At 49.3% G+C, this 18505-nt stretch overlaps 1 long non-coding RNA gene across 1 annotated transcript; it reads right to left on the bottom strand.

The window, feature by feature from the left end:
• Nucleotides 1–15053: 15053 nt before the first annotated feature.
• Nucleotides 15054–16953, bottom strand: LOC140711175 (uncharacterized). The gene is made up of 2 exons (XR_012092313.1): nt 16413–16953; nt 15054–16213 (listed from the first exon to the last, which is right to left on the bottom strand). It is a non-coding gene; the product is annotated as an uncharacterized lncRNA (long non-coding RNA).
• Nucleotides 16954–18505: the final 1552 nt, after the last annotated feature.

Raw genomic sequence — 18505 nt, forward strand, 5'->3', positions numbered from 1 at the left:
GACAAACCTCACGAAGACCCCAGATCGCTGTCTCTGTGGGTTGGGTTTGGGAATTGGAGAGGAGGCCGCATGATTGGAAACTTGAAGACAGCACGGCCTGGCTGGAGCAGCCGGAAGCGCCGTCACGTTGAGTGAGGACACAGACCTCCTGCCCGCTGGGCCGGGCCTGCAGCCATTCTTCTCGGGGTGGGGCCCGTAGGTCCGGGTTGCTCTTGGTCCCTGACCTGCCTCAGAGTCCGGGGGGCTTTGGAACTCTGCCTCCCCATCTCCACCCACCCTGGCTCGTGCCATGAGGGGCCTGGATCCTGGGATCCTGTTCCTCTTGGGCAGAAGAGACTGGGGGACCAGAGGAGATGATGGGTCTTCAAGCCCCACATTCAAACCCCAGCCCACCACTGACAGTCTGGGGGTCGGGATGAGGGAGTTGATGTCTCTGAGCCCCAGTTTTGTCACCACTAAAATGAGGCCGACATACTGGTGCAGAGTGCCAGCCCCCGGGCTAACAGAGACCTGTTTCCTACTGGCAATACCTCTTACTCCTAGGAACAGCTCCAACCACCACACACTAGGGAACACTCAACCCAGGCCAACTTGTCAGAGGCACGTGAACCAGAGCGACTCCATCTTGAATGGGGGCTGGGTAAAGGGAGGCTGAGACCTGCTGGGTCGCATTCCCAGGAGGCTAGGTATTCTTAGTCACAGGATGAGATAGGAGGTCGGCACAAGATACAGGTCATAAAGACCTTGCTGATAAAGCACGTTGCAGTAAAGTCCGCCAAAGCTCACCAAACCCAAGATGGCCACGAGAGTGACCTCTGGTTCTCCTCACGGCTCATTATATGCTAATTATAATGCATTAGCTGCTACAAGACACTCCCACCAGCGCTGCGACAGTTTACAGATGCCATGGCAGCATCTGGAGGTTACCCTACGTGGTCTCAGAAGGGAGGGCAGAAATTCTCAGTTCTGCGAATTGCCCACCCCTTTCCTGGAACACTCATGAATAGTCCAACCCTTGTTTAGCGTATGATCAAGAAATAACCATGAAAAAGGGCAACCAGCAGCCTTTGGGGCCACTCTGCCTATGGAGCAGCCATTCTTTTTTTCTTTCTTTCTTTCTTTTTATTTTTTTATTTTTTTTTTTGAGATGGAGTCCCGCTCTATTGGCTGAACTGGAATGCAGTGGCGTGATCTTGGCTCACTACAACCTCCACCTCCTGGGTTCAAGTGATTCTCCTGCCTCAGCCTTCCTAGTAGCTGGGATTACAGGCACCTGCCACCACGCCCAGTTAATGTTTTGTATTTTAGTGGCGACAGGGTTTTGCCATGTTGGAACAGGCTGGTCTCGAACTTCTCACCTCAGGTGATCCATCTGCCTCGGCATCCCAAAGTTATAGGATTACAGGAGTGAGCCACTGCGCCTGGCCAGAGTAGCCATTCTTCTATTCCTTTTCTTTCCTAATAAACTTGCTTTCACTTTATGGACTCGCCCGGAATTCTTTCTTACGTGAGATCCAAGAAACCTCTCTTGGGGTCTGGATCGGAACTGCTTTCCAGTAACAAACTTGCTTAACCTCTCAGACCCTTCGTCTCTTCATCTGTAACCAAAGACAAAGCCTCCCCCGAGGTTCCAAAAGTGTGGAGAGAATGCATGGGAAATGAGGGGCACAGATTTGGTGTGCAGAACCAATATCACAGACTGGGTGTCAAGCCACTGTCGTACTGGAAATAATATCATGCTCTCCCCCACAAGTTATGAGGAACAATATCCCAGAGGGGTGTGTACCTTCTCCGGTAGTGGGACTAGTATCATCATCTCTTCCTTTAGATGACAGGAACGAAGTCACAGGGTGGGTGTACACCCCGTGTGTTTTTGGAAGCAATGTCATTCTCTCCTAGGTTTTACGATTCACATCACAGGAGGTGTGTACACCCCTTGTTATATTGGATGGAGTCTCATCCTCTTTCAACCTGTATCTTTAGAACAATATCCCATAGGGGTTGTATAGCTCTTCAATATTGGTAGTAATACCATCTTCTTTCCTGGATATAAGAAACAGTATCACAGGAGGGGGGTACACCCCTTGCAATGTTGGTAGTAATATCATCTCTCCGCTGTGGTTATTAAGAACAAAATCCCAGGGTGGCTGTACGGTTCTTACGTTATTGGGAGTCATATCATCCATTCACCCCCCGGATATCAGGAACCATATCACAGTAGAGGTGTCCACCCCCTTCGATATTGTCAGCCATGTCATCCTCTTCCCGCCTGGATATTAGGAAAGATACCCCGGGGTTGGGGGCGGTGTAAACCCACTGCGATATCGAAAGTAAAATCAGCCTCTTTCTCGCTGAATATTAGGAACTATATCACAGGTGTGTGTGCACCTTCTGGGATATTGGGAGTACTATCAGCCTCCACCCCACTGCATATCAGGAACAACATACAGGGGGCAGGGTGGTTACACCCCCCGGTGATATTGAGAGCAATATTCTTGTCTCATCCCTGTACATTAGAAACTACAGCACAGGGGTCTGTACACCTTCAGCGATATTGGGATTCATGTTATCCTCTCCCCCACTGAATGTCAAAAATGATATCACAGAAGGGTGTACACCCCCTGCGATATGGCCAGTAACATCATTGTCTCTACCTTTGGATACTAGGAACAACATCAGAGAGGGTGTGCACACTCCCCTGCAATATTGGGCATAATGTTATCCTCTCTTCCCCTGGATATTAGAAACGATATCCCTGGAGGTGGGAGGTTGAGTACATTAAGAACAACATCACGGGGTGGGTTTACTCCCCCTGCGATATTGGGTGTAGTATCATCCTCTCTTGCCTAGGATATTAAGAATAATATCACAGGAAGGGTGTACAGCCACAGTCCCTGTGTTATTGGAAGTAATAGTGTCTTCTCCCACTCTAGATATAAGGAACAATATCCCAGGGTTTGTGTACATCCCTTGCGATATTGGGCATATTGTCATCGTCACCCAACGTGGATATTGGGTGCAGTGTCTCAAGGGGGTGTACACCTCCTTTGATATTGGGAGTAATATCATCCCCTCCCCACAGGATCGTAGGCTAAATATCGAAAGGGTTTTATAACTCGTGCGATATGGGCAGTAATATCATCCTATCCCCACCTGGATGTTAGGAACTATATCACAGGCGGATGTACACTTCTTGGCCTATTGGGAGTCTTATCATCCTCTCCCATCTTGGATATTATGAAAAATATTACAAACGAGGTATACACCCGCTGAGATATTGAGAGTAATATTATGCTCTCCTCTTCGGGATATTAGGAACAATATCGCAGGAGGTGTGTGCAACCCCTGCGATATTGGGAGTAATATCATTCTCTCCCCTTGAATATAAGAAACAATATCACAGGAGGATGTACCCCTCCTGTGATACTGGGAGTCATACCATGTTGTTCGGAACAATAGCATAGTGGGTGTGTAAAACCCCTGCGATATTGCCATTAGTATTATCTTCTCCATCCCAGGATATACAGAACAACATCACAAGGTGATGTACACCCCTGTGATATTAGGGGTAATATCTTCCTCTCCCCAGCTGGATGTGAGGGAAAATATCACAGTGGAGGTCCAGGTCCCTTGCGATATTGGGAGTAATATCATCCTCTCGTACCCTGGATAGAAGGAACAAGATGATCGAAAGGATGTACACACACTGCGGTAGTTTCAATAATATCATCTTCTATCCCCTGGTTATTAGGAAAAACATCATAGAGGAATGTACACTTTCTGCGATATTGGGAGGAATATCATCTTCTACCCACCGCATATGAGGAACAAGTCTATTATTAATATTAATAAATATAATACAAATTAATGTTAATCATCGAGATTAATAATGACAATAAAGATACTAAATATTAATACTGATTAAAAATATTAACGATGAGTATTAATATTAACACTATTAATAAAATAAAGATATCAACAATTAATCTTAAATCAATACTGAGTGATGCTGGCAAAAAACGATAATATTAAAAATTAGTAACATTAATAAATGATATAATTATTAAACGGTAATTTGACATCATCTATTTAAAATAATTATCCATATTAATGGTAAAATTTTAATTGATAGTATTACTGATAATTATTACAATCGATTCTTGACGTTTAATAATTAATTATATCACTGTTCCCTGAGCAATACACTGAAGGTGTACACCCGTCTGTGAAAGAGTTCATTATTTCCAGAGGGGGAGACAATATTACTCACAATATCTTAAACAGGCTATGAGTCCACCATGGCTCCCAATAGCCAAGGAGGGGAGAGGGGATGGCTATTGGACCCCACCTCGCGGGGCCTCTACCTGTGCCTCAGCTCCCACCCCGGCACCCTCCAATCTGTTCACACAGACTGGAGACCCATCTATAAAAAACATAAATCTGATCCAGTCATTCAAAACCCTTTGCTCACTTCAAGTACACGTCAAGCCTTTCTCGAGAATCCCTGCTTCGCCTGGTTCTGACACCAGGTCCCACTGTAGCTCCAGCCACCCCAGGTCCTCCTGGGGCCTCTGGATATGCTGGCCGCCGTGTGCGTCACATTCAGGCACAGTGGTGGGCGGGAGAGCGACCCCCAAAGGAATCCCGGTTCCAATCCCTGCAACCTGGGACTGTTCCCTCATGCGGTGATAAAGGTGAATTCTGATGACTACCCAGGTGGGCCCTAAGTGCCACGACCTGCATCGGCAGATGAGGGGTGCAGAGGCTGAAGGCCCTGGAGCAGGATGCTGCACACCCACATGGGAGGAGGCGGCGCCAGGGAACAAGGCGTGCAAGGCCCGCAGCTCTGGGCACCTGAATGGGCCACGAGGGACTCTCCTGGAGCAAACACTCCGGTCTCAGTCCATGGCTCCTGCCCTCCAGAGCTGTGGGAGAGGGAGTATTATTTTCCAGCCCCAGGTGTATGGTCAGGGTCACAGCGGCCACGGGACACACACAGGCACCTTCCTCAGCTCTGACCCAGAGGGAAATGCCATTTCCTCAGGAAAACACCGCCTGGTTTCTAGGACCGCAAAGTTCCCTCTGTCATGGGCTCTCGGGGCACCTCATGTTCTCTCTTCATAGAAATCACCCCGGTGTCTCTCCCTGCAGTTACCTCGTGGTTATTTGACTTGCAGTCCTCACTAGGCTGCAAATTCCATGAGGGCAGGAACGGTGGGCTGGGCTCACACCACTGCACCATCAGCAGGACCCGGCCGAGCCCAAACAGCAGGCGCTCAAGAAATACTTGTCACTGAATGACATAAGCACAGTATTCCCCAGCCAGTCGTCTGTCCATCCGTCTGTCCAGGTCAAGGGCTGATCCTGCAGGATTCCCTAACCGGCCTCCATGGGACTCAGCCAAGAGTAAAAGCATGAAGTGGGGGTGTGGACTTGAGACTGGGAGCCATATGAGAGTCTGTGCACGAAAGTTTAACACCCACTGGGAAATGTTCACTTGAGTGCCTCGGATGACATTTAAAAGCGCACTTTGTTGAATAAACACAGGCTTGATTAAACCATTCCAACCTATACTTCGTTTGACAGATTCTTTTCCTCCCAAAATAATTGGTTGATGTATTCAAAACTGAACACGGGCTCTAGTTAGCGGGCCACTTTGCATTGTGTAGAAGCCGAGGTGGGGAGAGAAACAGGCAATGGGAAGAATTCCTGTCTTTGTGCTTAGGAAGGACAGAGGACAGAAGCCCGTCAAGGGTCCAAAGAGCCCACAACTGCCTTCTTGAAGGGCCAGTGCAGAATTCTGAGGGTGTCACTGTTCCACCTGTACCGGCTCTCTCTCTAATTGCGATCTAAGACTTAAGATGCCATAAGGCTTTAAGACTTGCCCTTGGTGTTAGAGAATCCTGGGCATGGGAAGGAAAATGTGGGTGGGGCGTCAGGACCCCCAGAGGCACAAAGCCTCATGGGTTATTTTTCCTACTGAATCTCCCCCGCAGCCCACCCTGAGGTGGGGAATTACTGTCACTCATTCAAAGAATGACATCAACCACTTAATGGCAAAAGAATTCCGCAGGCAAAACAGCTCTCCCAAGAGGCTGATTTGTGCCCGAGAGTGTCTGAGTTCTGCTCCCGCCAGGCTGCTGCTGTGGGTGCGTGGAACAGCGCAGCCCTGACACCTGAGCCACGCCCCCGACCGTGTGCTCCTCTCATTGTAAACGCAGTGAAAGCTGGGATGGAAGAACCCGCCTTTGCTGGAGCTTAGATACAGCTTTCCTGAACTCTCTCCTCATTACCTAGATGGCATCTGAAGCCTGAATTAGCCTCTAAAAATAGCAAGTCACTCCAGCCGTGCCTCAGGCAATTAGTCAAAGTAGCACTGACAAGAAAAAAGCCGATCCCAAGCGTGGCCCTGTGTGGACAGCAGCTGTGAGCCGCACTCGTCAGGCAGAGCCTGTGACCTCAGCCATTCTTGCCACACAATGGGATGTGCCTGGCAGACACAACCCCCTGCAAGGGCACACACACGATCCTGCTAGGAAATTCCCTAAGGAGTCCCATGGGAGCGAGAGCCCAGGCTACAGTTCAAACATCACCGGCACGTTGCTCCGTGGGTGTAAAGAACTATAAATTGGTGGTGAAAGATAAGGTGGCGTTTGCTACAGCGTTAAGGTAGAAAAAAGCCACTGACTTCTCTGTGAGAACCACTTTGCTCTGTGAATCTGCAGGGAGGCCAGTTTTCCCATGACTGCTATCCCTCACGGCAGCCGAGCCTCTACTGAAGTCGGTGGCCAGACAGGGCAGGGGGTGGGGGTCCCATCCCTGCTACAGCAAGGGACCCGCAGCAAAGCACAGCCGCTGGCCGGGGTTGTGCTGCGTCACGTGTGGGGTGCGAGGGTGGAAGCATGTGTGGACATCTACAAGGTGCTAAAGGAGAGCTAAGCCAGCAATGGCCCGAACCTAACGGCATTCAATGAACAGGGGACAAGCACGGGGCCCAAGAAAGTCCAGGGAACGAGCCTGGGCCAGCCTCTGCAAGGCCAGCACAGCACCAGGGAACACGACAAGGAGAAGCCCAGGAGAGAGATGGCCCTCAGCTCGAGTGGGAGGCACAGGAGGCTGCAGCCGACCTCACGGCCCCTCCGCTCCCTTCCCTGCACTGGAAGTCAGTTCTGAAGGAACAACCCGGAACAGAACTGCTGTTTTCCGAGGTTCTGTGCCAAGCTGAACTAAGGAGTCTCCAACAGGGCTGGGAGTTTTCACCGCAAACTCCGGAGGTGGTTTGGACGTGAAGATCTAAGGTAAAGGACAGCGGCTGCTCTTCAGAAGGCACAAGGCGGACAAGCCACTGATGTGACCCTACTTGCCAAGGTGGCCACCGTCCCGTCTGCAGCTGAGTGAGGACCCTCTCCGCAGCAAAGGCCTGTGAAACTCCCACAGGTCCTCATGTCCAGCTCATGACCATAGAGGTGGGTCAGCTTATCAGGGACCTGAGGGGCCACCATGTGGCTGTCAGCACCACGCCCATCACCAGCAGGATCCACTCCTCCCATAGCACATGTTGGTGAAGCTGCCTGCCCAGGAGGACTTGATTTCAGCTCTCTCAAGAACCTCTCATCTCACCAGGAAGGCTGTGGTTCCAGGCAGCGGCCCCCAGTGGACACGGCTGTGTCCCAGAGCTCTTACGTACCACGCACTCAAACCCCTTCCTGCAGGCTCCCACAGCTGGCCCTGCAGCCTCGCTAGTCAATGCAGGCAGGAGAGGCAGGCTCCAGAGAAATGGTGCTCACCGCTCCCCTAGTCTAGGTGGGATAGAAACATGACCCCTAGAACTGAATATATCATCTCACTTTTAGTCAGTAAAGACCGATTCTCCCTAAGGCAGAGAAGCTAAAAAATTTACCCTGTTCTGGCCAGTGTGATCGACATAAAGTCAAGCTAATAAAGAGTGGGGGTGGGTGGAGAAGAGTAATAATAAATCTGGCTCATTCTTAGCACAGAAAAAACAAATTGCTAAAATAAATGAAAGAAAGCAATGGGAGGAAACGGGGTTCTCTTACCTGGACAACAGCATTCAGGCCAGTGTCAGCGCCCAGGCTTATTTCTGTGCCCGGGACATTGTTGCTAATCGTGGCCGGCACCACACACAGGTGGATGCAAAGCTCCTGGCGGCGGCCTCACGCCTCGGCCATGTCGCACGCGCTCTTGTAAGCCTGAAGCAGCAGGGCCAAGCAGTTAGCGGGGGGTGCTGGGTGCTCACCTGCCAGCCCCAGGGCCTGCGCTGAGGTCCAGGAAGGGACAGAAGGGGCCTGAATCACCAGCGGAAGCCGGTTCATGCGGGTCAAGGGGCCGAGGGGAGCTCTGGAGGCCGTGCGGTAGCAGGACAGGCCTCAGCGACACAGGGGACTGCCTGGGCACAGCCCAGGTCCTCGTGAAAGGGGAGGCCTGCAGGCAGCACAGCAGGGTGGGGGTGAGGCAGGCAGCAGAGCAGGTTGCAGGCAGTGGCGAGTTAGTCACAAGCGGGACAGCTCAGCTCTCGGCATCTCATCGTGGGTAAGGGAGGCCGGGGCGGTCAGCAGGTTTAAAGGCAAAGCCATTCCTGTAGCTTCCTGCAGGCAGGCCACGATCAGTGGGATGGGCACACAGCCGTAAGGACCACACCAAGTGACAGCCTTCATCGTGCAGAGGCAGCCTCCACGCTCAGGCAGGGAAGGAGGCAGGCAGCTGGATTACCGGCGGGCCACACTCAGCCCCACGCCACATCTCTGCTCACCGGCAGGAAGCCGCACACAAAGCCACACAGGCGAGCAAGAGCCCGAGTTGCTGCTCTGGGGTTCCACTGGGAAATGGGCTCTGGTGTCAGAAAGGGGAGCGGTTCTGGAGCCCATGTGCACCGGGGTTTCCCAGACTCCACCTCAAGGTGTTAACCAAGGTAACAGCAGGACAGGTCTACACGCTCACTGTTCCCACCTCCAAGCGGCCCCACACAGCAAGGTATTTTTGTCATCCACTTGGCGGCAAAACCAACTGTTTATGGACTTGGACTTGTCCCTCTTCCTGTGAATATCCCCACATCTGCTGCAGAAATGCTACTGCTGGGACGCAGGGCGGGGCCCACATCGCCCCAGGAGAGTTGGACAGTGAGCGACCCAGGCTCTGCAGCCCTGGTGCAACCCAAAGCATCCCAAGGCCAGGAGTCCGTGTGGGCCGAGGGCTTCCGACAGTGGGTGGAGATCTGTGGCAGGTGAGTTCACAGCGTGGTGGGTAGGAGGGTAAGGTGGATGGGTCAGTGCTGGGCGACCACGAGGTGAGCTGTGAGCAGGGTCCCCCACGCCCCATGGCATGGCCTCCACGTCCACCCAGGCCCAGCACATGCCCAGCTCTTGGGCTGCTCTGTACAGGCTCTGCCTTGCAGGCTCTGGCCATGGCAGTTTGTGCAGGACTTCAATCCAAATGCCAGCCTGCTTGCCAGCCAGAAACACTTATCTGGAGATACTCGCTGGCCTGGTGCCCAGGATGTGGCCCCGTCAGCACCATCACGTGGGGGGCTCCTTATGCTTTTCAGACAGGTGATGTCACTCCTTTACTGTGGAATGCCCTAGCTCAGGACTGACCAAGACTGGCTGCGGGGAGCTGGTTGCTTCTCCAAGAAGCCCTCACTGGAAGCCAGAGGGTGTGTGTAACCTGGTGCCTGAGGCACACAAGAGGGCAGGTGGGGGAGGTCTCGGCTCCTTAACTCCACATTGAAATCTGTGGGAATGGACCCATTGCTGCAAATCCTCTCTCCCCTCCTTCCCTATCGCTCCTCTTCTCCTTCCTTCAGTCTCCAAAAAAGGGGAGGGAAGCTTCAAGACGGGGGAGACCCTGCCCAGAAAAGCATAAAACTCTCAAGACCAAACACAGCCGGGCCCCTGGGTACGTGGGGTGGGGGGGGGCCACTATGACAAGGAATTACTCTCAATGCTGTGGTCACCGCCACCTTCGCGACACCTGACGGCAGCGTGGCACCCACCTACTGTGTTTCTGATGTGACCTGATCAAGCTTACAGGACAGAGTAATGCACCAGCCAGCGCTAGGGAATGAAAGGAGTCCAACCGAAACTCCCTGCAGCCATATCCTGAGAATGTGTAGCACCTGCTCTGAGGTATTTCATTCATTCTGTTCTGCCCAGAAGACCCACTCACCAGCACTGCATAGATTCTGAGGGGCTGTGGCGTCAGCTAAGCATCAATGCTGGCAAGAAGGAAATCACGAGTGAGGATGAGGACACACGTGTCCAAAGAAAATGACGACTTCACCGTATCAGATCCGCCCAGGGCTTCTGAAGCACAACACGGCCACGTCCTGAGCCAGACTCCTACTATGGAGCCCGCCCTGTGCTTGGAGGGACTTTCCACAGTGTCCCTTGTCTCCAGCACCAGAAGCTAGGAGCATCCCTTCTCCCAGTTCTAACCAGAAACCTCCCTGGACGGTGCAAACATCCCCTGGGGCACAATCATCCCAATGAGAATCACCGAATTTACTGAACAACTGGAGCCATCCACAGACCCCAAACATAAATGCTGCCCAGGACCAGGCCATGAGTCATGGGGCACAGAGGGTGTGGCCAGACAGGGAAGAGACGCTCACTCCCACACATCCTCAGCCTCCGACGGCTGCAGGACACTGGCTGGAGCGACCCGGAGCCATCCACATCAAGTCGCCTCACACCCTCATATCCTGAGTTCGTCACCAGCTCCTGTTCTATGGCCAGACGAGCCCAGTTCAGACCCAAATCCAAACCTTCTCAGGCTTCATCCTGTTTGGCCGTCAGTAAACAGGACTCTGGAGAACACAGCTGCCATGTTCACATCTCCGTCCCTCTCCCTTCAGGCGTCCACAGAGGGACCCTCAGCAGCTTTTTCATCCCTGTCCCGGCTCCTGAGCAGCTGCTGCATTTGCCAGGGTGACCTTGATCGGCCGGCGTCACTCACCCATCACGAGACTAGAAGCACAGCACTCCCAAGACAGCCTCATTCCTCGGAGCTCAGGATCAGAAGCGCAATGAGGACACACACATACCCTTACCAAGGTGTCTGTGCCTGGCCAACGGAAGCCTCAACTAACTACACGCTCCAGTTCTTTCTCTATTGTAATCAGTTAACTTCAGGCCCAGCGCGGTAGCTCATCCATGTAACCCCCATGCTTTGAGAGGCCAAGACAAGGGGACAGCTTGAGCCCAGAAGTTTCAGACCAGCCTGGGCAACACAGGGAGACCACGTTTCTGTAGAAATAAAAAAAATTATTTTATTTCTACAGAATTAAAATTTTGTAATTCTACAAAATTATTCTATTTCTACAGGCATGCACATGTAGTCCCAACTACTCAGGAGGCTGAGGTGGGAGGATCGCTTAAGCCTAGGAAGTGGAGGCTGCAGTGAATCGTGATTGCATCACTTCATTCCAGCCTGCGAAACAGAGTGAGGACCTGTCTCAAAAAAAAAAAAAAAAAAAAAAAAAAGAAAAACAAAACAAAAAAAAAAGAAAGAAAATGAAATTGTTTAACCTAGCTTTGAGTAACTCGAATGAATGAAAAACTGAATTTAAAACAATCACGTAATAAATCACACAGTCCCTCCAAGGAAAGTCAAAGCGGGTGGAACTGATCATTTGTGGGGTGTTTGCCTCACGTATTTCGGTTTTCAAATTTTGACCCTACACATTTGTTACATATTTACAAACTGAAAAACAACAAATAGAAAGTTATTTATAGCAGAGGACCCTGGAATTAAAGAGAGATTTTTTTCAAGCCTGGAAGTGTACATCACATACCACAAGGACCTCTACTTTGTGTGGAAACTTGAAAATAAAAAAGTCACAGGGAGCGCAACACCAGCTTTGTCCCACATCTTTCAGATGCTCAACTAACTGCAGTGATTGCTCTCAAATTCACCCATTCTCTCTGGGTAAGATTCAATTAGGTAACAATTAGGAGAAAAAAAAAAGAAGCTTCAATCCCTCCCATTGCACACCCAACTTTCACAGACCCAAAAATCCAGCTAAAGCTGGAGAAAGAGCAGCGAAAGCCATGCTGGAATCCCCTCTTTGAAACAAGACACTCATGTCCATGTTCCCAGCGTGAAGGTCAGCCCAGAGCCGGGCCGGCCCCGCAGCAGCAAAGCCGTGACACCCATCACCAGGAGAACAGAAGCAACGTCTAGGTCAGAGATTAGTGACTGCCAAAAATAAGGTGAAAGTTGCCCCCAAAGCCAGTGAACACGGGAAAACCTGGGCAGATTTCCTTCGCAAAGAAAGTGAAGAGAGTTTAAGACGCTCAGAAAAGCAAGAAACGAGTGCTAAACGTTACTTACTACAGGTGCTGTATGTTAAATGCTTTTTTTTATTTACCAGTGCTAGAAATAAGTTTCATGCCAAGGGTTTACAAAAAAAAAAAAAAAAAAAAAAAAGGCAAAGAAAAACTGAAAAATATTCGTGAGAACTAAGTTGGACAAGAAAAATTAAAACTTGAGAATTAGCGAAAAATTTTAGACATTAAAATTAAAAAAAAAAATGAAATGCTTCCTGCATTAGGTACGGATCTTCAGACTCCCACGTGAATAGCTGGGAATGGTGGCACGTGCCTGTGGTCCCAGGTACTCAGGAGGCTGAGGTGGGAGGATCACCTGAGTCCAGGAGGTTGAAGCTGCAGTGAGCCGAGATCACAACACCGCACTCAAGCCTGGGTGACAGAGTAAGACCTTGTCTCACAAAGAAACAAAACAAAACAAAACGAAACAAAAAAACCAGAAGAATATATTTCTATGTTTTATTATTGTCTCTTGGCAAAATACTCAACTAGCCCCAATATTGCCTTAGATGTAATTTAACATCCCCGGTTTACACAGGGGAAAATGAGGTCAACAGCCAAGACCGAAGAAATAACAAATGCAATGGTGCGTTCAGGACAATGACTACAATTATAAAATATTCAGTTCAATTTCTACCCTCAGCATCAAGGCAGGGGTTCATCATAATGGGTATTGGAGGTTTAAAGAAAATTTAGGCTCAGCATTTACAAAAAAAAAAGCAGATTTTAATGCTGGTGCAATCACAGGAGACTGTGGCCCAGCCCTCCTCAGCACTGCAGGTACTCACGGGCACTCCCGGGGTATTGGCCATGCTACGTCCCCGCTGGTGGCCACACAGAAGAAGAGGCGGTAAAAGTTTTTTGAGAATGAGATAAAAAATGCTCAGAGTCTAAAAACATTTTCTAGCGGAGGAGGAATAACGAGAAGCTCTCATTCATGGTATTTGTAAAAGGCTGTTTCTAGCGCACTGGTAGATAAAAAGGGCCGGGGCCCTCGGGTTAGCGTCAGCCGGCGCCCGTCTGTTGAGGCACACACGGACTTACGTCGGTGATAGCGTTCAGGGCTGTGTCTGCCCCGATGCTGAAATCGGAACCTGGCACATTGTTGGACACAGTAGCGGGAACCATGATCGTGGGCACACAGAACTACTCATATTTCTCCCGGGTGGCTGACAGTTCCAGGAGTCCCATCTAAATTGACCCAGTATCTGCAATGCTGGCTGCTCAGAGGCCGTGGTGTGGAAGGGCCAGGTCATCGCTTAGTCATACGGGGCACAAGCATGTCACTTGCCACTCCTGTCTTTCTATTTCATCAAACCCTATTTTCTCCTGAATATTGATCATAGCAAAGTCATTAGCCTTCGAAACATCAACTTGCTTTGTTCAAGAAGTTGAAACACACGTAAGTCTTTCTCGCCATGCTCAACACACACGACGGGCCATTTCCAAAGTCAGTGTTTCTGGAACAAAAGCCTTGACCTGCCCCGTGAACGTTCACGCTGAGCACACTGTCGCGAGGCTGCTTGGCCAGCCAACAGGGGCAGGAGAGAACCGCAGGTGCGGTGTGGGGGGCCCTGCAAAGGCGCCTCACTCCCTCAATCAAGGGCGGTGCCTCCTGCCAAGCCAGAGGCTTCCTCCAAGGGGAAGCGGCGTTTTCAGCTGCCACCGCACGGACTTCAGACGGCTCAGCCAATGGGGCAACAGATTCAACAGAGTTCCATGTTGTTAAAGGAAAACTTCTGTTACCAGACAACCTTAATATCAGATTCAACGTAAAATAACCAACAAGGTTGTTTCCAAGCCAACATGCTAGTAGTGCCTTATCCTTCAATGCTGCTTAAACACGGAGAAGTATGAGGAAAAAAGAGCATGGCACTTACTTCTTAAAAAATAACACCTCTTCCAGGTTCATCTTACCCATATCAGAAAGACTTAGAACTGTGGATTTCCTACAGGAACCTGGAGTGGGGGTGGATCCCCACGCTGACCCAGCCTCCCCACAGGTCAGTCAACCCCCATCACGGGGTTCACACCTCTCCAGGCCCCGTCATCTCAACAAGAAAACGTGGCATCTCTGAGCTCTCTTCGCAGGGAGCACCCGAACGGGAGCTAGAGAGAAACACAGACACATCCACCACTGCTTTAAAATCCTGAAATGCAATACATATTTAAGGACTTCATTAGTAGCTTTTTAAAACAGTAAGAACAGAGTGAGCCTGGTTTTAACCTCTCTGCCACAATAACACCGTGTACATCTGTCTTTTACTGTGTGTTCCTTCTCCAGCAGCTGCTGCCTAGCTGGCCGACTGCAGAAGAAGGGCCTCGGGTACTCCGGGGGGAGGCCCTCGGTAAAAGCGTGAGCGCCACGATCACGTCTCAGGACGCCGCACACGTTAGGGTTGCCCACAGCCCGCCGTTCCCAATGCCTAGAGGGCACTGAATGGACCTCCTGCTCTTTGTAAATGTCAACTCTCCTAAGCTACATTGCCTTAAAAATTTTTAACTGTAGTCCACACATACTTCTTTGTTTCTGTCTTGTTTTTATCCTAGAGGCATATTATTACGGAAAATTAAGTTTGTAAGGTTGAAGGGTTTTCTGAAAGTCTCCTTCTAATCCTGGAAGGAAAAAAAATTGGGCCAGATGTGGTGCTCACACCTGTCATCCCAGCAGTTTGGGAGGCTGAGGCGGGCAGATCGCTTCAGTCCAGGAGCTCAAGACCAGCCTGGAAAACATGGCAAAACGCTGTCTCTACTAAAAATACAAAAAATACAAGAAAAAAAAAAATTAGCTGGGCGTGGTGACATGTGTCTATTCCCAGCTACTCAGGAAGCTGAGGTGGGAGGATACCTGACCTCAGGAGGGGAAGGCTGCAGTCAGCCAAGATTTGCGTCACTGCACTCCAGCTTGGGCGACAGAGTGAGACCCTGTCTCAAAAAAACGAAAAGTAAAAACAACTGTATAAATCAGTACAGAAGGGAATTGGCTGGGCACGATGGCGCACGCCTGTAATCCCAGCACTTCGGGAGGTTGGGGTGGGCAGATCACCTGAGGTCAGGAGTTTGAGACCAGCTTGGCCAATATGGCAAAACCCCATCTCTAATAAAAGTATAAAAATTAGCCGGGCATGGTGGTGGGTGCCTGTAATCCTAGCTACTCAGGAGGCTGAGACAGGGGAATCACTTCAACCCGGGAAGTAGAAGTTGCAGTGGGCCAAGATTGTGCCACTGCACTCCAGCCTGGGCAACAAGAGCAAGAGTTTACTTGAAAAAAAATTTAAATTTAAATTTTAAAAAAAGGAGCTAATTTTTATTTAAGGGAAGGAAGAAGGACATTCAGTATTTGTACATCTCACGCACACATCTGCAGTGGTGCCCTGAAATATTCAAGATACACATTCCTACAAATAGAGCTTAAAACTACTCACCAAGTTACATGCTGAAAGCACATGCATTGTAAGAATGCTGCATTCGATTTTTTAAGCATCTGTATGCAATATTTTAGCATACTGGCAGTTTTCTCTTCAGGCGCTGTATGCCAAAATTATTCCATGTTTAGTCATTCATTTTAGAATTTATGACTTGCTTTAGACAAAAAAATGTATTTAAACATAAGATACTAAATTAATGACTTAGGGGAAAAATTAGTACATTAACTTGGAAGTTAAACTTTGCAAACTGAATTTGTTGGACCTCATGTAAGCTAGATGATCAGTGTTTTAAATTGTTGTGTGTTTCCCTCGAGGATGGAAGTCTCCTCTTTTCTCTCATCCACTGTGTACGCCGCTGCAGCCCACGCCTGTCCTCCACCAACCACAGTGCGGCCTGCAATTCACTCTGTACCACGCCTTCCACACCTTACCTGAAAGTCACTAAGTATAACCAAGAAGGAAATGAAAAGCAGATAAATGACCTCCGCCCCCACATCCAGCATGCAAATGTGAAACATTCATCAAAGTAAAACCAAAAACCCATGTCAGCTCATGATTGTAACTGGTAGAATTATGTGCATGGCAATTTTAAAAGTCTAGTTAAGCAAAAACCTAATTGAAAGTCTCAAGAAATACAAACTTTATACAAAAAGACATCGGCAAACATTGACAGTGAGGAGAGGACTTCGCTCTGCATCCAGTCTGTCCTGGAAGCCACGGCCAAATGCCAGACTGTATAGATCCGAAAAGCAGAAAAAAACAAGTATTGAAATGTGTACAGTCTCAGCAATGTACAAATTTGACGTAGGATGCTCAGAAACCTTGAATTTCCAATCAGAAAACAGGAACATGAGCAAGTTCCCCAGCAGTGCCCACCTTCTGCTTACGGCGCGTGTAACAGGAACGCTGGCCACCTCCGGGGGGAGAGGCTTCCTGGTCACACTCGCTCTGGGAGCCGCACAACTGGCCCCGACACAAACAACTGGCTAATACTGAAGAACCACCCACTCCCTGGGCTTCGCTCACTCTTGGCGGGAGAGCGTGTTTACAGAATACATTATCGACTGAGTCCTCGTGCAATGCGTCAAACTTGTTGAAGGCAGGGCAACCCCATTCCTGGCCCAATTAAGTGAACTGAGCAGAGCAAGGTTCACAATTAAGTGAACTGAGCAGAGCAAGGTTCAGAACTGTCCTGAGTGAGGACAGCACTCAGTCACGACAGCAGTGGCCAGTGTTCGCAGGGCGCTGGTTTCGTGCCGGGAACAGTTCCAAGCGTCGTCTTTCTGTCCGTAGAATGTGCACTGCAACCCTGTGGGGCCGTTTGCAACACCCACCAGAGTTCTGAGACAACCAAGTCCAAGCTGTCTGTAGGCCTTGCCGCGTGGCCGTCCACGTCCTCTGCAAACCAGACCTCACTGCAGGGACCGCGGGTTCCACGGCTGCCTTGAGGCACATGCTCCCTCCGCCACGTCTTCCTGGTCCCTGGCACCAACCCTCACGACCACTGCTGCCAACACTTTGTTTTCTCATGGCACCTGAGGGGCCTGTTCTTTCTGCCCTTGCTCGCTCCCTGCGTCCAACTTGGAGGGTGCCCCGCATCAACGCCAACGCTCATGTAATCACCACCCCTTCCATGGGGCTTGATGCCTAGGAGTCTCTATATCAGAATGTCACATTGCTGTGCTTGTTGGAGAATTTCTTCCCAGCGTGGAAGTGAAGGATATAAAATTCTAGGTGCCTGCAATTACCTCATTTCCACTGCTAAGCAATTTCAGTAGTAGCACAAAACAAAAAAGCTTTTTTTTAAACTTCTTTTTTGCAAGCTAAATACAATTTAATTTCTACATTCACGTTCTCATCAGCTCCCACCTGATGAGCAGGCAAACAGTAATTTTCAAAGAAACAAATTGTTCCATAATTTTAACACTTAGCATTATCACTATGAAGTAAGAATTATCCCAAAAATACATGATGATCTTGTTCTCACATTCAACAATAGATTGTCACACAGTGAAATAGCACTTAATGCAAAGGACTGTTTCTTTTCAGGTTTCTGATCTAGAAAAAAAAAAGATTTCTGGCAAAGAGATAAACCTTAATTATGTAGCTATCCAAAATGCCTCTGAGAAAAATAATATCATCCAATTAGTACTTTAAAGTGTTACAAATGCAGCTGAGGTTTTTTAGTAATTTGTCCATAATTATCAAAAGAATCTTTAAAAATCTTAATACTGAAAGAATAACCATAAATGGATATAAAACATAAAGCAGAAGAGTTAACATTTGGGGTAGATTTTGGCCCATATGTTTAACATATGCATAGTTATTTACCTAGCTGAAGTATATCCGTCTTCTGCTAGGCTCTTCAAGTCTGATTTTCAAACATAGACTGGCTTTTGGTACATGAAGGCAGCTTTCAAAGATGTCAGGATCAGGCCGGGCGCAGTGGCTCAAGCCTGTAATCCCGGCCTTTTCGGAGGCCAAGGTGGGCCAATCAGTTGAGGTAAGAAGTTCGAGACCAGCCTGGCCAATATGGCAAAACCCTGCCTGTTTTAAACATTTTTGTAATGAGCCGAGCGTGGTGGCACACACCTATAATCCCAGCTACTCAGGAGGCTAAGGCAGGGAGAATTGCTTGAACCCAGGAGGCGGAGGTTGCAGTGAGCCAAGATCGCACCATTGCACTCTAGCCTGGGCGACAAAGCGAGAGTGTCTCAAAAAATAACTTAACCC

The sequence above is a fragment of the Chlorocebus sabaeus genome, unplaced genomic scaffold (assembly GCF_047675955.1).
Source record: "Chlorocebus sabaeus isolate Y175 unplaced genomic scaffold, mChlSab1.0.hap1 unalloc_scaffold_251, whole genome shotgun sequence".
In the NCBI taxonomy this organism is placed as follows: Eukaryota; Metazoa; Chordata; class Mammalia; order Primates; family Cercopithecidae; genus Chlorocebus; species Chlorocebus sabaeus.